This window comes from Acinonyx jubatus, chromosome E4 (assembly GCF_027475565.1).
Source record: "Acinonyx jubatus isolate Ajub_Pintada_27869175 chromosome E4, VMU_Ajub_asm_v1.0, whole genome shotgun sequence".
Classification (NCBI taxonomy): Eukaryota; Metazoa; Chordata; class Mammalia; order Carnivora; family Felidae; genus Acinonyx; species Acinonyx jubatus.
The window spans coordinates 30,007,380-30,033,056 of NC_069395.1; the positions used below are offsets into that span (position 1 = coordinate 30,007,380).

The 25,677-nt window shown below is 41.4% G+C and overlaps 1 long non-coding RNA gene and 1 pseudogene across 2 annotated transcripts in view; both read left to right on the plus strand.

The window, feature by feature from the left end:
- Positions 1-9,965: 9,965 nt before the first annotated feature.
- On the plus strand, positions 9,966-16,697 carry LOC106974270 (keratin, type II cytoskeletal 8-like; annotated as a pseudogene).
- A 4,263-nt stretch (positions 16,698-20,960) lies between these two features.
- LOC113603871 (uncharacterized) overlaps positions 20,961-25,677 on the plus strand; it is a 309,663-nt gene continuing 304,946 nt past the window's right edge. For both annotated transcript variants that reach the window (XR_003425636.2, XR_008293064.1), the window contains exon 1: positions 20,961-21,051. This is a non-coding gene — a long non-coding RNA (uncharacterized LOC113603871). The remainder of the gene's footprint in view (positions 21,052-25,677) is intronic.

The following is a 25,677-nucleotide window of genomic DNA, read 5'->3' on the forward strand; positions in this document are numbered from 1 at the left end:
TATTTTTCCAGGTACTCAATGTAAAAAAAAAAAAAACTTTCAAGAAAGGTTGTGCCAAATTGTTTTACCATGCATGAGCTTGTCTCAGTAAAAATATTAGTGTGAAAAAACAAATTTTTATAGGCAAAAATTATTTTGTTGTTTTGATTTGCACTTATTTGATAGCCGAGTTTGAAGATACTCTTCAAACTTGTTTACAGTCAGTATTTATTCTTATTGGATTGTACATTCATATCCTTTGTCCATTTTTCTTTTCTGGTATTTATCTTTGTCTTATTTAAAGAGCTCTATATAAAAGGGATAATAATAGCTAGTACTGGTATTTTCCCCAGATACTTATTATTTATTTGTCTTTTAAATTTTATGTACGTTGTTTTCTGACAGAACGATTTTCTCTTTCTTTTCTTCCTTCCTTCCTTCCTTTCTATAAGTCTATGCCCAATGTGGAATTTGAACTCATGACCCCGAGATCAAGAGTCACAAGCTCTACTGAATTAGCCAGCCAGGTGCCCCAAGCCATTTTCATTTTTAAGTAGATTAATCAACATATCAGAACACTTGATAACTTTCTTTTTGGTAAGGTTTGCATTACCTTTCTGCATTCTGGATTTAGAAAAATCCTATACCCAGAGGTGGTATAACTTGGTGATTGTGTGAGTTCTGGAGCTCTGCACACAGTTCAAATCTTCACTTGGTATCTACAAGTTGTGTGACTTGAAGCAAGATCATTAACTCCTTTATGCCTCAGTTTCTTCATCTGTACAATGATTATATTATTACCAACTTCATAAAGCTGATGTAGAGATTAAGATACTTTGAAACACATAGTAAATGCTATGCAAATAAATATTTGCTATTGTTCTTGTATATTTAACTCTTTAACCCAGTTGAAGCATTTTGGTGTGTAAATAATAATTACAAAATCCTTTCAGTAAGTCATGGCTTACACAAATCTTCAATACTTTGTGGTGAACAAAGTTCAGCAGATGAGTAAAAGTATGTAAGAAAGGATTCAAAAAGAACTCTTCTTTTCCTTGCTCCCCATGGGATAGAATCTTGCTCATAAATCATCTTAGCATTGTAGAAAAATATCTATTTTTTAGAATTACATATTCTAAAGAAGAAACTTTACCTGTTATTAGCTAAACCTTGTCATTCAAAAAGTTGGAAACTGAGGTACAGCAAAGTCAGGATCTGACAGAGAATCAGCTGTATTGAGTCTAGAACCAAAGCTTCTCTGGCCTAATTCTTTTTTTTTTTTTAATTTTTTTAATGTTTATTTTTACAGAGAGAGAGAGACAGAGACAGAGCATGAGTGAGGGAGGAGCAGAGAGAGAGGGAGACACAGAACCTGAAGCAGGCTCCAGGCTCTGAGCTGTCAGCACAGAGCCCGACTCCAGGCTGGAACTCACAGACGCTCAACCAACAGAGCCACCCAGGTGCCCCTGGCCTAATTCTTTTCTAAGTGAAGAATGAAAAAACAAACAAACAAAACCCCAAACTATCTGCAAATATATCCATAATTCATTAGAGCTTCACTACTTTGAAACTTCCTAATTGTTGAGGAAGGAGAAAAGCCTATTCTCTACTGTCAGTGGAAAAGCTGTTTATAGCCAGATTTACACATACAAAGTCAAATCAAGAACCCAAGGAACTGGAAAGATTCACTTTCTCTTGAAATGGATATCTGAGGTCAAAGTAGGTTTTTGCACCTGAATTCTCTGGATATTTGCCACAATTCTTACTTTTGACTTGCTTATGAGGGATTTAACCCATTGAAATGGAGCGATTGAAAAATGATCTTCAGGCTTCAGGCACTGTAGACCACCACCCAGGTAATCCAGGTCAAGCATTTGCTCATTGGATAATAAATATTTGTTGGGCACTATTCTCAACTCTGGCTCTGCAAAGGAGAATCAGACAGTCTTGGGTGCCTGCCCTCATGAAGCCTATATTCAAGTAAGATTGAAACAATATCAAGAAGTTGCTTATCAAGAAGTTAAATATCAAGATTCTTTCAGAGTGACAAATACAGTTCTATCGGAAGGGCAGTTATATCACTGTGGACACTTGGGAGTCTGGGGGGTGTTGGATCCCCCTTTAAGAAGATGCGATCAGGGAAGAAGTCCTTCTGAGGTAAGGAGCTTCAGAACTTTTGGTGAGAAGCAGCCAGCTAAGTAAATATCTAGGGGAATGGGGCATTAGGCAGAGGGAACACAAAGTACTTAGGACTTGAGATCCAGAAAGGGTGTCTGTGTAATCCACTGGGTTTCCTCTCATTACTCAATCTTGTGTTTGTTAATCTAGGCAGACGTGATATACAATTGTCTGGGGAGCATACTCTATAGATAATTTTAGCCATGGTCCTTGTAGATGAAAAAGGGGTTTGGCTTCTCTCCATTACCCTGCAGATATGTCAATCTCATCTAAGAGGTGATGGGAGGGAGAAAGCTTTTAAGAGGGCCTGGCAACCAAAAACAGCACATTTTGATTTTCCTTGAACGTGCTAATGTTAGCACAAATACTAGCTGTGCTGCCAGGATATTTCCACACATGTGGCCACAGAGATGATAGAGGTAGTCATTTATTGATTTGAGTAGTTGCAACATTTTTTCCTTTTAACTAGAAAACTCACGTTCTGGCAATTTCTTCCAGGGCGCTGCCTAGAAAAGGCAGTTTTGTGACACTGATGTTCCATCTTGATCTCTCACATGTTGATACTCTAGAACGCAAACTGACTACCTGGTTCACATTCTCCATTGAACAGTTAAAAAAAAAAAAGACCTAACAAACAGAATATCAGAAAAACCTTTTCAACAGCTCACTTATTTTTATTTTTTTATTTTTATTTTTTTTCAACGTTTATTTATTTTTGGGACAGAGAGAGACAGAGCATGAATGGGGGAGGGGCAGAGAGAGACGGAGACACAGAATCGGAAACAGGCTCCAGGCTCTGAGCCATCAGACCAGAACCCGACACGGGGCTCGAACTCACGGACCGCGAGATCGTGACCTGGCTGAAGTCGGACGCTCAACCGACTGCACCACCCAGGCGCCCCTAGCTCACTTATTTTTAATTCCAGGACTAACCCTTGGGAAGGCTCAGATTTTTAGCTGTTCCTTTGGATGGGTCATTCTGCAGAATCACAGAGTTAGAGAAGATGAAATGTGTCCTATGAGGAAAGAGTTGGGTTTTGTTTTCTTGTTTGCAGTTGTATCAGCACCTTCAGGAATTCCCGATACATTCAAGACCTCCAATAAAATAAACAACAGCTGAATAAATTAAAGGTGGAAGAATCTAAAAGACATTTTTTTCCCAACTCCTCCATATGATTTTCTCCTTCAGAGAAGACAGTCCTGAGAGAGTTCAGATTGACCCACCTAGAGGAAGGCCCAAAAGCCTGTACTCCAAAATGCCTATTCAGCTCTCTACTTGAAAGTCCAACTTCATGTATCCAAAACTGAATTCTGGATCTTCCTCATCCCCAGTTCTGCCCACTCACTGCCCCCTTTTTGGTTGATAACAACCTCATCCTTTCAGTTGCTCAAACCAAAAGCCTCGGAGACATCATCGACTCGTTTTCTCCGAATACATCAATCTTTCAGGACATCCTGATGACACTGTCTGCAAAATGCATCCAGAAGCTTATCGCTTACTACATCTATGATCGAAGCCACCACCATGTCTCATTTAGTTTATTATACCAGCAGCCTACCTGGTCTCCTTCCTTCATCTGATGTATTCCGAGGAAACAACTAGATTGATTCTTAAATATATATGTATATATCTATATCTATACGTATGTCTGACAGATCATGTCATTCTGTTCAATGCTGGCTCTGATGTCACACAGTATAAGCTCAGGTTCTCACAATGGTCTACAGAGCCCTATATGGTCTGTGCCCTCTCCCATCCTGCCATTAACTCTCTGACCCCATCTGGTACGCTTCTCCCCTCCACTGACTCTGCTCCAGCCCCACCGGTCCCTTTGCTGCTCCTTTGCCAGGCACGCTCTTGCCTCAGGCACTTGGCACTGGCTATGCCCTACCTTGATGATTGCAGTGCCTGTTCTTTCAACTCCTTTAAGTCTTTGTTCAAATGGTAACTTTTCAAGGAGGATTATCCTGACTACTTTATTTAAACATTCAACCTATTCCTCTGCACTCCCAGTCTCCCTTCTGTGCTATTTTGTCCTCTAGCACTAGGCACCTTTAAGATAGCATTTCTACATGCATTATGTTTTTGGCATGTCTTTCTTCCATTATATTATGTGCTTCATAAGAACACGGATTTTTTACTGTTCTATTGATTGCTGTATCAACACTGCCTGGCACATAGTAGGCGGTCAAATTTTTGTTGAATGAATTAAAGAATTCAACAGTGCATTTAGTATCTGTTCTGTGTACTCTTAATGGGACCAAAATGAACTAAATTGTTTTATTGAGCACTGGTGGGTATCAGGCACAAGGAATAAACTGTATAGCAAAGGAGAAATGACTCCTATCCTAGAAATATTTAACATTTATCAAGCATTTCTGTGTGGCAGGTACTATACTAAGGGCTTTATAGACTTTATTTTGTTTAGTATTCACAACAACTCTACAAGGTAGGTATTTTTCAGATGATGAAACTCAGGTGTGAGAGAGGTTGAGTCATTTTCCAAGGTCACACAGCAAGTAAGTGGCACAGTAAGGATTTGAACCCAGGCAGTGTGACTTCATAGTCCCGTATATTAGCCAATATGTTATATTGCCTCAGGGAAGTTACAGTGTAATGCAGAAGCCAGACTTCAAATAAGTAATCATATAAACACATTAAAAAAAAAGTTTATTTATTTTTTTGAGGGTGGGGGGAGGGCAGAGAGAGGGAGAGAGAGAATCCCAAGCAGGCTCTGTGCTGTCAGTGCAGAGCCTGATCCCATGAATTGTGAGATCATGACCTGAGCCAAAATCAAGAGTTGGACCCTTAACTAACTGAGCCACCGAGGCACTCCCATACAAACACATTTAATTGCAGGCTGGACTTTGTGGTGTAGAGAAAAAGATGAACTCCTTGAGAGCTTATATGATTTTTTTTTCTTGAAAGCCTGACATCTAGTAGTCTCTCAGTAAGTGCTGACTGAATGAATACCACTCTCCTGAGGGCACAAACCACTGCTTTAAGAGGAAGTTAACCATTATGTGGAGAACTATTTGAAGTGTGTTATCATAGAGTAAGAGTTTAGGGATCTGAAAGAGGTGATATGACTCCTGAGGCAGCATGACTTCTAAAGGTGTGAACAACCCAGGGAATCTCACATGATAATCGTGGACTGACAGCAACATAGTGATCATTCTTTGATGATGATGATGATAAGATCCATTTTTCAACCACAACTTCAAAAGGCAGCTATTTTATATCCTTTGTGTTTCAAGGCCACTACAATACTGTGTCTGCAGTAACAACACTATATTGCACACACAAAAGTCTGCTAACAGGGTAGCTTTCATGGTAAGTGTTCTTCTCATACACATACACAAAATAGACCCATTTTGTTAAAATCTCCTCTCTTATTTCTGATAGGTCATGCTCACATCACATTCATTCTTCACTGTTATATACTTCTTCATCAGTAAAGTTTCTTTCTATGTTGTCTTCTTCTCCTTCTTCCTCCTCCTCCCCCTCCTTCTCCTCCTCCTCCTTCTCCTCCTCCTCCTCCTCCTCCTCCTCTCCTGCTTGTTCCTTCTCCTTCTTCTCTAAAATGCAAACTACCAGAGGCAAGATTCTAGTTTGTACATCCTGGTATCCCAAACACCTCGCAGAGTTCTGTATGAAGTCATTGTTCAGTATGTGCCTGTAGGATAGAATCAGTTTGACTATCCCCCCCACCCCAATAATTATTTTTTCTCACCAATAATTTTTGTCTTCCAAATATTATAGGTAACCCATAGAACCCTTCTCTTGTGAGGGAGTATATGAACTCTATTCTTTTCTTTTCTTTAATACATTGTTCAAATTTTAACTAGGCTCCATTCCCAACATGGGGCTTGAACTCATGACCCTGAGATTAAGAGTTTCATGCTCTATTGACTGAGCCATCCAGGTGCTCCTGGACTCTATTCTTTTAGAAGCAAAGTTTGAGTATGTATACAGGATATAGAAAAGCCAAGAATTTAAGATATCAGAAAAAATGACTGAATAAATTATAAAGATGATTTAGGATGGGGAACACAACATATTTAATATTAGAAAAAGGTTCTGGGGATATTTGAACTATGTTGCTCATATACTATGAAGTCTGGTGAAATTGCATATGTGTGGTCACTGTGTTCCTGCACAAGATATTTAAAGTGGAATTTTCTAATCTAGGCCTCATGAAACAACTTGCCTCACATAGAATATTTTCCTGAAAATTTGTGGTTGTTTCTACTACTTTGGTTTCTGAAAATATAGGAAAACTTGTCTTTAGATTCTATCAAATCTCAATTTAAAATGTATAGTTATCAAGTTGAATATAGAGATGAAATGCTAAAAGCAAAAATTCTCACATTTTATTCTCAGTATATTTAGTGGAATTTGTTCATTTTGCTCAGTTTATCAAAGTGTCATTAAGTGATTGACATTTTGCAGACTCTGGGTTGCAGGAGTGCAAATTAGATTATGTGAGCATAATTTACTTTTTACTATTCCTTTACAATTTGTTAAAAGACAAATATTGGGTCAAAAATAGCCCGTTTAGAAATTCTAACAATATATGTTAATAAAATGAAACAAGACTTCATCATCCTGTATATGTAAGAGTAATGATTCTAAAGTCATATGATTAACTTTTTTTTAAGTTTATTTATTTATTTTAAGTGAGAGAAAGAGAGAGTGTGTGTGCAAGTGGGGGAGGGGCAGAGAGAGAGAGAGACAGACAGACAGACAGATAGACAATCCTAAGCACAATCCTCACTGTCAGTGCAGAACCTGACTCAGGGCTTGAATTCACAAACCATGAGATCATAACCTGAGCTGAAATAAAGAATCAGGCCTTTAACTGACTTGAGTCACTCAGGTGCTCTCATATGATTAAGATTTTGAAAACCAAATATGCCAGAACCAATGTGTTCAAAGAATGAATACTTTCTCCTCAAAAATAGCAAAAATTGTTACCTTGGGAGAAATATACTTAAAACATGATGTTATTTGTAAATATTGTTAACATATATTGTTGATATTATGTTAATACAGTATTATCTTGATACATACTGTTTTTTTTTAAAGTTTACTTATTTAGAGAGAGAGAGAGGGAGAGAGAGAGAGAGAGAGAAACAGAACACATGAATGGGGGAGGGAGACAGACTCCCAAGCAGGCTCCACACTGTCAGTGCAGAGCCCAATGCAGGGCTCAAACTCATGAACCGTGATATCATGACCTGAGCTGAAGTCAAGAGCCTGAGGCTTAACCAACAGACCCACCCAGGCGCCCCTTCATACATACTGTCATTGACGTTACTAAAGTTAAACTATTTTTAGAACCCATTTTTTGATATTGTTTTCAAAGCCCAAGGAACACACTTTTGGACACCTTTGCTGGTATGGAACCCCGGGAGATGTGCTACTCAGATCCCCCTTCATGAAAGGACTCGTTTGGGGGTGCCTGGGTGGCTCAGTGGGTTAAGCGCCTGACCCTTGATTTTAGCTCAGGACATGATCTCATGGTTTGGTTTGTGAGTTTGAGCCCTGTGTGGTGCTCTGGGCTGACAGTACTTGCTTAGGATTCTCTCTCTCTCTCTCTGTCTTTGCCTCTCTCTCAAAATGAATAAATAACCATTGAAAAACAAACAAACCTGTTTAAAAAAAAAAAGACTTGTTTGTTACTTGGCTCCCAAAAGTTGTGTTCAGCTGACAACTCCACTTGTTGGCTTGTTCAGAGTTGGCCTCCGCTTTCAGGCCGAGGTCATACTCTTCTCAGAGGGGTCTCCACCAATGTCTAAGCAAGGCTTATGCAGTCCAGACATGTGCCCAACATGAAGCCCCTGTCATGGAAAACCTTTGTCACACACTCTCTGCTGAGCTGGCAGAGACATTGTCAGGTGTGCATCTCAGCCTGACATTTAGCTCTGCCCATCTGGCTCTTCCTTTTTTTCTTCCTAATTAGCATTACTCACCGATACATCTCTTGTACTCTTAACCTCCTACTATTTACTTTCCAGGGGAAACAGCCTGTGACTTTTGGTAATAAATTCATGCATTAACTTTTTAAAAAATGTAGTGCTTCACATTTACTAATCACCTTCTAACTACTAGAGACACAAGAGAGAAGACATGGTTCCTACCTTGAATGTCTCATTACAGTCTGATGGAAGTACCACGAGACGGGCATTGATGACAAAACATAATGAACAGTTTGGTGGAGTAAGTACAACATAATGGGACTTAGGGAAGCCTTTGGCAAGTCTGGGAAGATTTCTTTTTTCTGTTAAAAAAATTTTTTTTAACGTTTATCTATTTTTTTTAATATTTTTTTTAACGTTTATTTATTTTTGAGACAGAGGGAGAGCATGAATGGGGGAGGGTCAGAGAGAGAGGGAGACACAGAATCTGAAACAGGCTCCAGGCTCTGAGCAGTCAGCACAGAGCCCGACACAGGGCTCGAACTCACGGACCGTGAGATCGTGACCTGAGCCGAAGTCGGACGCTCAACCGACTGAGCCACCCGGGGGGCCCTGGGAAGATTTCTTAAAGACATGATTTCTAAAGTGACATCTAAGAAAGCCTAGAGGGAGGACATACTATTCTAGGAAAATGAAACTGCCTGCCTACAGGTTTGGTGGTGGGCGGGAGAGGAGAAGGCATGTTGGGTGAATAAAAAGTAGTTCTGAAAGGCTGGAGCAGAGAGACAGGGAGAAAATGGTAGAATAATTTAGAAGAAGCCCCAAGAGGGGGATTCTGGATTTTCTTCTATTCTGTGTTGAGGATTGGGTAGGGAGAGGAGCGAGAGATGAAATCAGAGAGATAAATAGGGACTAGATTAGGAATGTCACTTGTAGACTATGGTAAGGAATTTGATCTTTATCCTGAAGATGACAGGGAATTAGGAAGGCAATTTAAAAAAAAAAACAGACCAGATCTAAGATTTAGAAGAACCATTTTGGATGCAATGAGGAAACTCCATTACCAGGAGGTGGGGCAGCAAGGAGGCTAGTTAAGGAGCTGTTACAAAATATCAGGTGGCAGACAATGGCAGCTTGGACTAGAATCAAAACAGTTGGGATAAGGCTAAGTGGATAAATTTTATACATATGGAGGTAGAATTGAATAGACAGACAGAGTCAAGAAAGATCACCAAATTTTTGGCTTAGGCAACATGGCTGATTGCCACTTACCGACTATAGGAGATCTGAGAAAGATTTGATGCACTCTTGCTGGTTTGAAAATGTACAGGGCTACACAGTAAGGCATATGGGCAGCCTCTACAGCTGAGAGTGAGTGATGGCCAACAAGGAAATGGGGTCCTCAGTCCCACTACTGCAAGGCATTGAATTCTGCCAACCAAATGGACAAGCCTAGAAATGGGGGTGGCATTGGAGGTGATAAATTGATAACAAGACAAGAAAGTATTACTTCCAAAGAGTAAACAGGTAAGTGGAACTAGCTACATGAGAGCCAATTTAGTGCAATTGCCAAGCAAAAAGTACTTAGGTTTTGGAATATAGGAATAAAGGAGTCTTGTGAAATAAATTGTGTGTGTGTGTGTGTGTGTGTGTGTGTGTGTGTGTGTGTGTTAAGGAACTTAGGGGTTGAGGAGAGGAAGTGGGTAGCAGGATAGTGAATGGTTTCTGAGCAAGGGAAGAAGAGGGAAAAAGATCCTGTATGTCAGTATTGAAAAGACAGTTCTGGGCTTTGGGAGGGAAAACAAGACGGTGATTTTGCAGGTGAGTCACAGAGCAGATCTTACTACAATGCTGTAGAGCTGCCTGGTGCCTGGGGTAGACTAAGCATGAGGCACACGGAACTGAGAACTGAGAGGTGGACAGGTGGGCAAGACATCGGAATGGCCTTTCCTTCTCTGGAGTGGGCATCTTACTGACTACCCACCCTCCCTTCACACTGCATCAGCCCCTAGAATTCAGGAATAATTTAGGAGAAGCCCAAAGAGAGATTCTGGAGTTTCTTCTTCTGGAATGTGGGTGAGAACCAGAATTATATTTTATCATAGAGCTACTCATTATAATTTGCGCTTATAAAGCAAAAGCAAGACAAGTCTGGCTGCTACTCCAGCAAAAAAACCTTTAGGATACCTTTGCTTACTCTGTGTGTCACCCAAACCCAGACTGAAGACACCTGAGAATAATGTGTTTCTCTGATTCTCTTGTCATCCTGAAGTTAAATCCCTTGATTTATGTCAGACTTCAGACTGTGTCATAATTGCCAATGTGGAATGTTCATTTATGTAGTTATTTTTGGTAGGGTGTACCTACCAAAGGTGTACCTTTCTTGTAATCTGGAGCTGGAAAACATCCTGAATGCAGGCCTACATTTATTCCGGTTATATACCCGATATACACCACTCTTTTAAAAGTGGCAATTGTTATATCATAATGGTAAATAATATTTACTTATGCATTCAACAAATAAACGTTGAGTGCTTCCTATGTGCTAGATACTGTTCTAGATGTTACAAATTTAGCAATGAATAAAATAGACAAAATTCTCTGCTTTCATGGAGAGAGAATAAGTCAAGTAAATAAAATATATCTTATGTTAGATGATGATAAGTACTCAAGAAAAAAGTAAAGGGTGAAGAGAAAGCCTCTGGGGGTATGTTTTAGGACAGGGTGGCTAGGGAGGGCCCCTCCTGGAAAAGAAAGCTGAGAATAAATGGGAAGGAGAGGCACAGGCTGTCTTGCAGTAGGCATCTTTATCTGGCACCTTATCAACACAGTTTACTTTTAAGTATTTGAATGACAATAATGCAGTAACAGGTTCTTTTTTTAAAGATTAAAAAAAAATTTAAGTAATGTCCATACCGTCATGGGTCTTGAACTTACAACTCCGACATCAAGAGTCGCATGCTCTACCAACTGAGCCAGCTAGGCGCCCCAATACAGGAACAGGATTGGCCAAAAAGCTTTATATGTAACTTTAAAAATTTTTAGGCATTTGATTTGAGTTTATCACAGAGAGAGTCAGTTTGTCTCTGTCAAATTGAGAGGTGGTGCTTGCTTTATCTTAGTTCACAGAGAGAGACTCTAATCTTTAAAAAAAAATGTTTATTTATTTATTTTGATAGTGAGAGAGAGAGAGAGAGAGCACGCACGAGCATGGGAGGCGCAGAAAGACAGGGAGAGAGAGAATCCTGAGCAGGTTCCACTCTGTCAGCACAGAACCCCACATGGGGCTAGATCTCACGAACAGTGGGATCATGACCTGAGCTGAAATCAAGAGTTGGACTCTTAACTGACTGAGCCACCCAGGCGCCTCAAGACTCTAACCTTGAGCAACAATTTTGACCTGAAATCTAACTTCTGCCACTTTTAAGAATCTCTTCCTTTGTATATTGGATACTTAATGGATAGTCTAGGAAAACCAGCTTGCCTAGAATGGAGAGCAATCTAGTGAGACAATGTTAAAACTCTGGGGAATCTTAGAGAATATTTAGTTACTCCCCACCCTGTTACAGCAGGAGAAACTGAAGGATCTTAGGCAAGGACTAATGTTTACTTTTTGGCAGATTAGATCTGCACCTTTCTGCCTTAAATTCACTGATCTCTCCATTAAACTCCATGGTCTCCTGAAGTAATGATGAGGAAAGGGGTGCTTGGGTGGCTGAGTTGGTTAAGCAGTTAAGCGTCTGTTACAGGCTCAGGTTTGTGAGTTTGTGAGTTTGAGCTCTGCTTCTGGGTCTCTGCTGTCAGCATGTAGCCCACTTCAGATCCTCTGCCCCCTCCTCTCTATGCTCCTCCCTTGCTTGTGTGCGTTCTCCCTCAAAAATAAATGAATATTAAAAAGAGGATATTTTTATTACATTCCACTCAGTGCCCACCATTAAGGCTCAGCTGTGGTTTCATTTTCCTCTGAGTCGATCATTCCCAGAAGAGAATTGTGAACAGAGTTAGTGAATTCGAACACATTGCTCGTGCATTCACTCCCCATCTTCTGAAATTTCTTGCTCGAGGTCAGCTTCTTGAAACCAGCCAAGGAGTAGCAAAGTCCATTCCAATTAGCTCTCTGTGCATGATATTTTCTGAGTTATCTCACTGGTAGCTTCTGATGGCCACGAAAAGAAAACAAACACAGTGACTGACAGAGGGAAAGGAATTCTGTTATTCGGATTATGAATGTGTACAGAGTGGTTTGGATGGGACCTTGGAAAATTCTGCTGATTCCTGTGGAAGTATTTATGTTTCGATGGCATGTCATTATAGATCATCTTACAAAATGTAAATTGAAAAAATACCGGTGGGTTGAAGTCAGGGATGTCATTACGTGCCCAAGCTATTTCCCCCAGATGCCTTGCAGGTTTGTAACTCCTGCTTAATACAATCCAGTATTTTTTGCTATCTATATTCTTTACTACATAGTGATATAGTTAATCACCTTTAAATCTCCACACATTTCCTTATCTGAGATGATACTTTGAAAAGCTTAAGGAGCTATATGGACATGGTGATCTGTTGAGTCCTAACAGATCTTCCCAGGGGGTATGTGACAGGCTGAGGTGAGAATGGGCCGTGGCCACAAACCAAATCATGAGCAGGTGACACCACCACCAAGCAGGATTGAAACACAAAATCAGAGTCAAAAAGAGCACACGCACAGGGCGATGGGGATTGGAGCTCCTGTGCAGGGGTGGGGATGGAGTTGTGTGGGCAGCGTCCTGCTGCAGCAGTGCCTCTGCTAAGGCCCATGGCCCAACCCCTGTGGCTTGTGTGGGGCGGGCAGAAGCGGGGGAGGCTTCCTCGGTTTTCAAGCCCTAATGTGCTAACATTGGCTCGGAAACCTTTCCAGATTCCTTTAGAGATAGGCTCTCTCCAGTCTTTGAGCTACCAAAGCAGGCATTTGGAGTATAGACTCCAAAACGCCTAGGACAGTGCTTTGCACATACCACGACCACAAGAAACATATATTGAGTTGAGTAGATAAGCCCTAGTTCTGATAGAGCTTTGCTCAGGGCCTGGCACACAGACATTCATTTTCTATGAACTATTCTTTCCATTACTACAAACATTTATTGAATTGAAACAATACATCAGAATTTAAATACTTGTTCTGCCAACTGGTCTTTTGGCTTGTAACAGTCATAAGAATTCAGGAATAAATTTTTACAATTAAAATATAATATTTTTGGGGTGCCTGGGTGACTCAGTCGGTTATCCATTCGAATCTTGATTTCAGCTCAGGTCATGATCTCAGGGTAGTGAGATCAAGTCCTGTGTTTGGCTCTGCACTAAGCATGGAGCCTGCTTGAGTTTCTCCCTCTCCCTCTGCCCCTCCCTTCTCTCTCTCTTTTTCTCAAAACAAACAAACAAACAAACAAAAAAAACACCTTAAAAAATGGGGTGCCTGGTGGCTTACTTGGTTAAGCATCCAACTCTTCAGTTCAGGTCATGATCTCACAGTTCATGAGTTCAAGCCCCGCATCGGGCTTTGTGAAGACAGCGTGGATCCTGCTTGGCATTCTTCCTCTTTCTCTGTCCAGAGAAAACTGTGTTTTAACATATTTCTTGTTCTCTGATAACCAATACTGAACTAAGGACCGAAGCTGGACTGATTTGAAACAAACACCTGAGACTTTAAATGTTTTGAGTCCAGGGGTGCCTGGGTGGCTCAGTTGGTTGAGCGTCCGACTTCGGCTCAGGTCATGATCTCGTGGTCTGTGAGTTTGAGCCCCGCGAACTCTGTGCTGACAGCTCAGAGCCTGGAGCCTGCTTTGGATTCTGTGTCTCCCTCTCTCTCTGCCCCTCCCCTGCTCATGCACTGTCTCTCTCTGTCTCTCAAAAATAAATAAATGTCAAAAACAATTAAAAAAAATAAAAAAAAAAAGAAATTTAAGGGGCTCCTGGGTGGCTCGATCAGTTAAGAATCTGACATCAGCTCAGGCCATGATCTCACAGTTCGTGGGTTCGAGCCCCATGTTGGGTTCTGTGCTGACAGCTCAGAGCCTGGAGCCTGCTTTGGATTCTGTGTCTCCCTCTCTCTCTGCCCCTCCCCTGCTCATGCTCATGCTCTGTCTCTCTCTCTCTCTGTGAAAAATAAATAAACATTAAGAAAAATTAAAAAAATATTTTGAGTCCACAGAGGCCATATTTGGATCACAAAATGCTTAAGAATAAAAATAATTGAAACCAACATGCATTTATCACTCAAGACCTATATAGAGAGAGCTTTGAAAAACTTAAGAATGTTTACAGAAATAAGATAACGAGACTTTTTAAAGGTTAGGAGTTTCCCCATATGCGTGATGTGTTAGAAACCATACTACACAAATGAGAGATGGTAAAGATAAGAGAAAGAGAACAAGGACTTAGCTGCAGCCCAATCATCCTCTTGGACACTGAATCTATGACAATATTCCTATCCATGGACTAATTCCAATAACAAAAATCTGTTCTTTCATGGTTTGGACACTAGAAACTGTGACTTTTCAAGGATTCCCGTCAACAGGGAAGGAAATGAGTTTTCACCATTTTGTTGTCTTTGTTGGTGTGACTTATGAAACGAGTTTCTTAAATATAAGAATGAATTATATAATGAGACGTACAGTGGTGTGTACTACCTAAAATTTATACTTCCTTATAATTTTAAATATTTTTAATGTGCTTATTCTTTCATCGTAGCTAGATGTTAAATCTGATAAAGGCAGGAATTGTGTTTATTATTCTGTGCATCCCCGAATGTGTTATTATTGATGATTATTTTATAAATTTACTCTGATTTAACAATTTGATGTAACATTTAAGCCAGTTTGATTTGGTAAAAAGCAATGTCTAATGAAGGCTGGCAGTCAGCCTGTTTGGAATATTTTATTCCAATTATTAGGGCATTGCCTTTCAATGCCTTTTTTGAAAATTCTTATTTTCCTGATTAAAATCTATACTGTGCATATCATAATGAGAGTGAGCGCCCCACCTAGAAGTCATCCTTGGCTCCCTCTGGAATCTCTGGTTCAGCCTACTTGCCTCCTCTCCAGCCTCTACTGTGTCCATCAGGGTGACCCAGAGGTCCTATAAGGTGTCTACCTCTGGCCCCTGGGCCTTCAGCAGCAGCTCATGCTCTGGCACACCTGGCTCCCATATCAGCTCCCCAGCCCCCCAGGTGGGCAGCAGCAGCAGCTTCAGAGGTGGCTTGAGCACCAGCATGAATGTGGTCGGGGGCTACGCAGGCGAGAGGGTCCAGGGGGCACCGTAGCTGTCTCAGGGCACCAAAGCCTGTTGAGCCCTCTTAAGATGGACGTGGACCCCAACATCCAAGGGTGTGCATCCAGGAGAAGGAGCAGCTCAAGACCCTCAGCAGCAAGTCTGCCTCCTTTATCAACAAGGTACGCGACGTGCAGCAGCAGAATGAGATTCCAGAGACCAACTGGAGCCTCCTGCAGCAGCGGAAGACGGCTCGGAGCAACATGGATAACATATTGGAGAGCTACATCAATAGCTTCGGGTGCCAGCTGGACACACTGGCCCAGGAGAAGCTGGAACCTGCGGTGGAGCCCATCAACAGGAGGGGCTGGCGGAGGACTTCAAGAATAAGTAGGAGGAAGAGATACAGAGCACGCAGAGATGGGAAGATGCATCTTCCGAGTCAAGAAGGCTGTGGGTGAAGCTTCCATGGATGAGGCAGAGCTGGAGTCCCTCCTGGAGCTGCTGGCCGGCCTGTGAAGCGGAGAGCCGAGAGCAGCCACAGATCTCTGACACCTCTGCATTCCACTCCGTGGACAGCAGCAGCCTCCTGGACCGATGGCATCATCACCAAGGTCAAGGTCCAGTACAAGGAGATTGCTAACTGTATCCGGCCGAGGCTGAGACCTTGTACCAGAAGTATGAGAGGTGCTGGCACTGGCTGAGAAGCACAGGGATGACCTCAGTTGCATAAAGACGATTTGTGAGATGAACCGGAACAACGGCCGACTCCAGGCTGAGATCGACAGCCTCAAAGGCCAGGGGGCTTCCCTGGAGGCTGCCCTTGCTGATACCGGGCAGTGTGGGGAGCTGGTCACGAAGGACGCCGACGCCAAGTGGAGGCTGCACTGCAGCGAGACCAGTGGAACATGGCAGGACAGATGTGCGAGGGCCTGGAGCTTGGGAACATTAAGCTGGCCCTGGACATGGAGATTGCCACCACCTGCAAGCTGCTGGAGGGCGGGGAGATATAGCTGGAGTCTGGAATGCACAACATGAGTAACCATACCAAGGTGGCTGCTCCGGTGGGCTGAGCTCCGCCCTTTGGGGGGGCTCAGGAACCCTGGCCACAGCTACAGCCTGAGCTCCTTCCAGTCCTGCTTCTGCTGCGGCAGGGCTCCAGTACCTTCAGCCGAGTCAGCTCCTCCAGGGTTGTGGTTATGAAGAAGGCTGAGACACGTGATGGGAAGCTGGTTTCCGAGTCATCTGATGTCCTGTCCAACTGAGCAGCCACTGTGGTTGCTCCCAGCCTCCTCGCTCCTGTGGCTGCCATAGAGCCTTTGGGGGAAGGGGCTGTGCAGGGTGGCTACAGGAACAGGAGACCCACCTGAGGCTCAGTCCCAATCCTTAGTCTACCCTTCTGGGGAGTCTACTGCCCTGGGTATTCCCTCTCGCCCTTGCCCCCAGCTAAAAGCCAATTCAAGTGTCTTTTCCCAAATAAACCCTCAGCTGGTCTGCCAACCATTCCTCCACATCCTTAAAAGTGAATGAATAAGAATAGCCATACTTGCAACACACAAATAGCAAATGTTTAGCCCAGAATAGAGAATTTCAGTGAATGAATAAGAGAAAGATTAACAACCAGAGTAGAAAAAAATGGCAAAAGATGTGAACAGTCATTTTAGGAAATGGAAACCACAAAGAAGATACCACTTTATTTTCACCAGACTAAATTTATAAACATTATCTAATTCCTGCATAGGAAGGCATTGTTTTACATGCTTTATAAGCAGTAGCTTATTTAATTCCCTCAACAGCCCTATAAAGTATGTTCTATAATTTTCTCTATCTAACAGATGAGGAAACGGAGGCACAGAGCTGTTTAATAACGTTTGCAAGGTCACACAGCATTTACAAATGTGCAATGTGGGTTTGATGCAGGGTTGGAGATTTGCAGCATATCCAGATGGCAGGTTGGGGAAGGAACCATGGAAGACTTGAGTGTGGGTTTTGTTCGTTCTTTCTCTCTCTCTCTCTCTCTCTCTCTCTCTCTTTCTTTCCCCTCCCCTCCCCTCCCCTCCCCTCCCCTCCCCTCCCCTCCCCTTCCCTTTCCTTTCCTTTTCTTTTTTATGAACAGGCCTGGAAATGTGGTTCATCACTTTAATCCACATTCCACCATGAGAGGTCTTCGACATGACCTTACCTAACATCACAGCTTCCTTCTCAGGTTTGAGGGACATTTTATTGGTGACTTGGGCTTTTATGATGGCAGGGGTAAATGTACCATCAGTGAAAAGGCTTACTTTGGAGGTCAGAAGTAGCTGTTTGCTCTGCTTTTAGGGCTTCCTCAAAAGAAGAAGAGAACCTCCAAGACTACGCCAACAAACACTTGCTTACACTGGCAGCGTGGCTTGAACCTAACTACCAATCTCCAGCCCAGATCTGGAGAAATGTGGAAATGCTCTTTCTCTCTCTACCTAATCCAAACAGGAATATAAATGCCAGGTCTTATTCCCATTGGGAAATAGCCAAAGTTATTGTGACAGTACTGTATTTTGAGCAATGTTGGCTATTTGTTTTTTGGAGCACAAAGCAAGCAATAAATCTGTCACCCTGAAAAATCAGGTTGTGACCTAGAGGAAGGAGCAAATTGTGACTTTAGGTAAAAAAGAGTGACCTACCAGGGAGGATAATTTATCATGAGAACAAAATTGCTGGTGTTCTCCTGACCGACCAGGAAGAAGGGCTGCAGTAAGCAAATTCAGGAGATGCAAGCGTCCGAATATTTTTAACTGATCAATATTTCCAGGGTTCACAAGCAGCCAAAAAACTGTCATTGTTCAGAGTAAGTACATTGCTCACCTGATTTGTAAAAGGAAAAACTGAGAGCTTTAATTATTCTCTTTTTTAAAAAAAAGCCATGACTCAACACCAGGCATTCTTTGTAAAATGAAAATAAATATTCTCCTGGGGATTCAGGTGAGCCTTCTTGATTTTTATGGGGAAGCAGGAGATAATGTTACCTGAAAATGCTTAAGGAAATTGACTATGGGGGATTAATGTCCTTCACCCACTCTTAGGTTAAAACTCTTCCTGCTGGAGAGGAAACCAAGCAAATAATATCATCTAGGGAACTACCGATAAAATAAGGCTTAGGCAAAGCTAGAGTTTACTTAAGACAATAACACTGTCTTTCCACTTACGTTGGGTACCTTCCATTTGCCCCTTCAGGTTACCCTACCTGCTACTCCACCTTGCACCATGCCTGAGAGACAGCTTCAGAGGGCTCTCTGCCCTGGGCTGTTGGTTGGGTTCAGTCAATGGGCGGCACCTGCTGGAGAGTAGAGGGAAGAGAAGGCTGGGGTATTACTTGCCTATCCCCCTCCCTGCAGGATGGCTTCAGACTGGCTGTGTCCCTCTTCTGAAAGTCACAGCCTCTGTAAGGTGATGTTTTCTGCCTAGTCCTTTCTGTCTCTAGATTCCAGTAACCTTTTCCGTCTCTTGACACTTCTGTTCCAGGAGTGGTAAATGCTCCCCACTAATACTACCTCAGGGTATGTACGGTACTATTTTTGTGGTTTTCGTGTACCCTGCCCACACCTTTGTATATTAAGCTTTCCTAAATTACAGTGTGCTGTTTCCTGGTTGGTCTTTGATCAATACACCACTTGACTAGCACTTTCCGTAGACCTGAATATCATCATGGCTCCAGGGAGCTCTGGACAACTAAGGCACTTCAACAGGCCTTAAACAGGGATGGCAAATGATATCAGTCATTGGACGAAGAATGTTAAGTTTACATTGTGTGGCTCAATACTGGTAGCAACTATGATACACCCAAGCTTTGTATACTAGGAAACTGCGATTTCATCTCTGGACTTTGCTGACAAGTACACAGATATGACAAATCCAGCTTTGTGTCATGATCACCTCTCAATAAATTTGAAGGCTAGAGAAAGCATTCAGTTTCTGAGGATTAACACCCATTATCTCTCAGCCCCTGTTGCCACGTGGCACAACTTATATTCACTTCACCAGCTTACAAATTCAGCTGTCCTCCCAACAAACTTGGCAGGCTCATCCCATTTCTCAGAAGAGATTTAATAGCAGTGAGTTCATGTATTACAAAGACTTCATTACTTTTATTAGCTTTCCATGCTCCCTGCTTACTGGTGCACTGAGGGGTATTACTGAATAATCCATAGTTGTCAGAAATATAAATGTGCCCTGGTATAGTACAGCTTTAATTCTACTTATTTTATTTTCTTATTTAGGACATTTTGTAAGAGATTAGACAGAGTTCCTTCTGTAAGGGAACTTGCTGCAGAGTGGTGTTGGTTTATGTCCAACATAAGAGTAAAGCAGGAATAACCAATTTTTATGTGCCTATGGCACCTGATGAAATGCATTCATAATGCCAGGCACTGATTCCTATTCCTTTTCAGGCTCAGGCAAAATTTTTGCAAGAAAAAAATTTATTCACTGCTTCATTTAATCAAATATTCTTTTTTTAAAATGAGTTTTTACTTATTTTGAGATAGAGCATGAGCAGGGGAGGGGCAGAAAGAGGGAGAGAGAGAGAGAGAGAGAGAGAGAGAGAGAGAGAGAGAGAGAGAATCTCAAGCAGGAGCCACACTGTCAGTGCAGAGCCCGCCCCTTGTGGGGCTCGAACTCACCAACCGCGAGATCAAGACCTGAGCTGAAATCCAGAGTCTGACACTCAACCCACTGAGCCACCCCGGCGCCCCTAATAAATAATTTTGATCTTAAACAAGTTAAACATGTTTGTGTACCCATTTCTTTACTTATAATATGTGTGTATGCATAAATTGTGCCCTATCTTTTTTAAAAAACTCCACAACCAAACATACTGGATGGTATTTTTGTGAAATATTTGTTTGCTTATTAAATCTATATCAATTTAATTATAATGGAAGTATATATGTACTAACAGAATAAGAAAGATATGAAATAAGTAGAATTTGTCCAATGAAGATTAACATTGATAAAGCACAATGCTCAGTTTCAATTGCACAAAATCTTTCAATTGTCTTAGACTGTAGTATTATTCATATAAAAGAGAAAAGGGAAGAAAATGTCTATTTGTGTCAGCCAGGGAAGTAAGAACTTTCCGTACATTACTTACTTTTATTTTGATTTTTAAATTACATTTACTTTTTACTTCTATTTCTTACAAACCTTAATGATGAGGACTAATATATACCATAGTATGTAAATCGCCCATATATTTTAAACTATTATCCATTTTATACTTACTGACAACATTTTGGAGTACTGAATTTGACGATATTAATAACCTTTAACATTTTGTAGGGGGCGCCGGAGGCTCAGGTGAAAGAGCATGTGACTCCTGATCTCCAGATTGTGAGTTTGAGGCCCACGTTGGGTGTAAATGAAAAATAAATAAACTTAAAATTTTGTTAATAACAAAACATATGGCAAATTCAAAAAGGAAGAGAGCAGGGAGAGATTAATCACATCCCTCGATAATCCTTCTGTTCTGCAACCTATTTTCTGACAAGAGTTGCCTGTATAGTAGTTCCCCTCTTATCCGCACTTTCGCTGTGATTTCATTTTCCCCACGGCAAACCGCGGGGAGGAAGCAGATAATCCTGACGAATCATCAGAAGGTGAATAGTAGAGTAGCTACGTCACAGCGCCTGCGTCACTCACCTCTCTTCATCCCATTACGTAGGCAGTTTCACATCTCACAACGTCACAAGAAGGGTGAGTACAGGGTAATATCTTTTTTAAGATACTTTGTGAAGATGACAGTATTTAAATTTTTTAAAAAAATGTTTATTTATTTTTGAGAGAGAGAGGGAGAGAGAGCGACCGCGCGAGTGAGCGGGGGAGGGGCAGAGAGAGAGGGAGACAGAATCCAAAGCATGTTCCAGGCTCTGAGCTGTCAGCACACAGACTCAGGGCTGGAACCCATGAACCGTGAGATCACGACCTGAGCGAAGTGGGGCGCTTAACCGACTGAGCCACCCAGGTGCCCCTACAGTGTAATATTTTGAGAGAAAGAGAGGGATCACATTCACAGAACTTTTATTACAGTATATTGGTATAATTGTTCTATTTTATTATTATCGTTGTTAATCTTTTACTGTGCCGAATTTATAATTAAACTTCATTATAGGTATGTATAGAAAAAGCCATAGGATATATAAATTTTGGTACTCTCCTTGGTTTTACGCATCCACGAGGGGTCTTGGAAGGTATCCCCCGTGGGTTCGCGGGGAGGACTGTCCTTGATGTCTTAATTTTCCCACCTCTGAATGCATTTGGCAGCTCTTGCTCAGGATACCACCTTGTCAGGTCCTTGTCTGACTTGGCCTTTCCACCGAGTTGGACATTGGTGACCACTACTTCTTGAAGTTTTCTCTTCTGCTGGCCTTGGTGATTTTACTCTTCCCCACCCTGGGCTTTTCTCCTTTCATGCTAGCCTCATTCTTTCGCAAGTCTTTGTTCTTCTCCAGCTGGCCGTCAATCTTGGGAACTTCTAAAGGCTAAGTCTTAGGGATACTTATCTTCCGTCTCTGCTTTGAGAAGCTTTCCCACAGCTTCAAATATCCATGTTTGTAGCTTCAGCTATCCGCTAAATGCTGATGAGATCCAAATTTCTTTCTCTAGCTCCTACCTCTACTCTATACTGAACCACTTACTTCACTTCTACATGAATGTGTCAGAGACAATTCAGCCTTAATATGTTTAATATTTTTTTTTCAAAAAAATTTTTTTTCAACGTTTATTTATTTTTGGGACAGAGAAAGACAGAGCATGAACGGGGGAGGGGCAGAGAGAGAAGGAGACACAGAATCGGAAACAGGCTCCAGGCTCCCAGCCATCAGCCCAGAGCCCGACGCGGGGCTCGAACTCCCGGACCGCGAGATCGTGACCTGGCTGAAGTCGGACGCTTAACCGACTGCGCCACCCAGGCGCCCCAATATGTTTAATATTTAAGATAAAGCTCATGATCCATCTCTTCCCCACCTGGTTTTCTACTGATTTTAACTTGCCTAGTGAATGCCATTATCACATTTTGGCATAATAGAATATTATCTTTCCGTCACTCCCTTAATCCTTCCCGTCACCAAGCTTGTGTGTGTGTGTGTGTGTGTGTGTGTGTGTGTGTGTGTGTGCTTAATCATTAAAGTATCTTTGAATCCATTCACTTCTCAGTATCTTCATTACCATCCCTCTGGGCCAAATTCCTAGAGCTTCTTGCCTGTGTTAATACAGTAACTCACTAACTTCACATGTTTGAATAAATTATCTTGTCTATAGTCAGAAAGTCAAAACACAAATATGATCATGTCACCCACCCAATTAAAACCATTCACTTTAAGTAACTTTCTTAGGGTAAACATCAAATGTCTTCCTGAGGCCTTATAAGGCTTTGCAACTTCTGGCCCCTGTTTTCCTCTTTGGTTCTTTTTGAGCCAGTCTCTCATTTGTTTGCTGTGTTCTTGCTGCTTTGGCCTTATTTCAGTTTCTCACATGCACTAAATTCCCTCCCACCACGGGGCCTTTGCACATGCAGTTTCCTCTTACTGGAATGCTCTCCTGTACTTATTTACTGGCTTCTATTCTGGCTTCTTCACTAAACTTTAAGTGCTGTGTGAATAGGGGTTGTGCTTCTTTCTGCTTTCTTTCCTTCTTTTTTTCCCCTGCTTTCTATTTAAGCTCCAAATACACAGTTCTGGCATATAGAAGAAGCTCAATAAGTTTTTGCTATGAAAACACATATATAAGTAATAGCTATTACCAAATTTAATTCTTGTTTTCCTTTTAACTATTTGTTGAAATATGAAGATTTTGTGTCAGAGTTAATATTTTTGATTTTTAAACATACAGTGATGTTTAAAAGTTTCACATAGATCTATCAGTCATTCTATTATTGTTTCCTTTACTGGTAATCATGCTTAAAAAGGCCTTTATCAGTAGAAGATGATATGAACTATTACCTATTTTTTTTATAATACAGCTTTTTCTTCAAACAAATACTCTTTTTAACAATATGGAGTGTATTTGAAGGCAAGATGTCAAGGAGTTCGGTTTTTGTTCTGCATATAGTAGCCACTTGTCACAATGAATGCTCCATTTCTTCCTTAAAATGTCACTTTTATTTTGTATTTTTTATAGATTTCAGACTTTTTCATATTTAATTTTGGTCCATTACTCTGTCATTTTGGTGACACATTATTTTAAGAATGATGACTTTATAAAGCATATATGGTTGTATTAGTTATCTGTTGTTACAATTATGCTATATGACAACCATCCAAAGTGCAATGGCATAAAACATCTCTTCTTAGCAGGGTTCCAGAAGATAATTAAGCCTTAATACCCTAAGACATTTATTATATGTAATGAATTAACTATGTACCATTTGGGAGAATTGAGAAAATAGTCACTCAAATATTTTTTCTATAGGGCTTAATTTTCTTATAAAAACCCCACTGAGAAAATACAGCTTAAAACAATAAATGTTTATTTAGCTCTTGCATTTGCAGCTTGTAATTTAGGCTGGGCTAAGCTGGGAAGTTTTTCTGGCTTTAGTTAGGCTCATTCTTAAGTCTGGTGGTCTGCTGGCTCATGGTCTAAGGAAATGCATGCAATTGGGCTACATATCTTTTAACCACCAGCCAGCCCAGACATGTTCCATGGTGAGGTGCAGAGGGCAGACAGGAAGCAAATGCAAAAGCACTTTTATAAATCTCTGCTTGCAGCAAGTTTGCTAACATCTCATTGGCCAAAACAAGGTGCAGGGAAACACATTCCATTTTTCCTAGAAGGAACTGCGGAGTCACACTGCAAAAAAGGTGGATGCAGAGAGGGATTGAGGAATTGAGTCCATTAATGTAATTCATGTACCACCATGGTGGTCTTCCATTATTCTTCTTTAATACTTTTTATTGGCTCTTCCTGGAGACTTGTTATATTTTGGAACCATTTTGCCACGATAAAAAAAATACTCATTGGAGGGCTCCTGGGTGGCTCAGTCAGTTAAGCATTGGACTCTTGGTATCAGCTCAGGTCATGATCTAAAAGTTCCTGAGTTTGAGCCCCAGGTTGGGCTCTGTGCTGGCAGCATGGAGCCTGCTTGGGATTCTCCCTCCTCCTCTCTCTCTGCACTCCCCCCCACCCCGCTCATGCTCTCTCTCTCTAAATAAATAAAAAAGAATACCCATTGGGATTTGCATGGAAAGAAGTTAGAAGTTGGAAACAGAGCTAGATATTTTTATGTATTCATTTCACTTATCTGTTCAGCAAGTGAAAGTAGCTATCAGCACACACATTTCACAGGTAATGGCATTGATAAATAACTATCAGACCTCTAGTTAAGTTGAGAACCTGGACTCAAACTCAAGCTTCCTGCTTCAGAGCACACTTCTTTCACTGCTGCATGACTGCTTCCTTTGGAAATTGCTGTGAGGAACATGCATGATAATGTCCGTGCATGGATTTGGAAAACTGTAAAATAAGCTGAGACCCAATGATTTTGGAGTTCCCCAAATGCCCATGTGTCTGTAAATACGACTCTTGAAGTTTTAGCTTATAGAAGACTCTATTATACCTTCTTCCTGTCTCATCTGTTAATTTAGGTAACATCATTTACACAGTTGGCTAAATGAGATGAAATAATCACAAGAAGTGTAGCTGGCATTTATTATGGAGGCACTAACTTTTATAGCTCGTTTGTGATATCCATTCAATTTTCTGCAATTTAGAAAAATAATTTTCTTATTTCTGTTTAAGTTTTATTTTTACTTAAGTAATCTCTACACCCAATAGGGGGCCCAAAATCATGACTCCAAGATCACGAGTCACATGCTCTTTCCACTGAGCCAGCCAGGCACCCCCTTAAGAATAACTTTTTTTTTAATTATTATTTTTTTAAATATTCATTTTTATTTTTGAGAGAACGTGAGTGGGGGAGGGGCGGAGAGAGAGAGAGAGAGACTGAGAGAGAGAGAGAGAGAGAGAAGGGGACAGAGGATCTGAAGCAGGCTCCATGCTGACAGTAGTGAGCTCAACGTGGGGCTTGAACCCATGAACCGTGAGATCACGGCCTGAGCTGAAGTTGGATGTTCTACTAACTGAGCCACCCAGGAGCCCCCCAAAATAACTATTTCAAAGGGGAATAGATATGTTTTCAGGCTTCCAAAACTTTCCTTTGGGAGGCTTTGATTAGAGTTCAGAAATGATGTAAGCGAACTGAGGGCCTGTGGCACAAAATGGTGGTAGTGTTGCCAGGGATATTGTCAGATGCTGTCTTATTTCATTTCACCCTTTTGGCAGACTATGCTTAACAGGTAAATTCTCTACCAGGATGCCAGACAATCA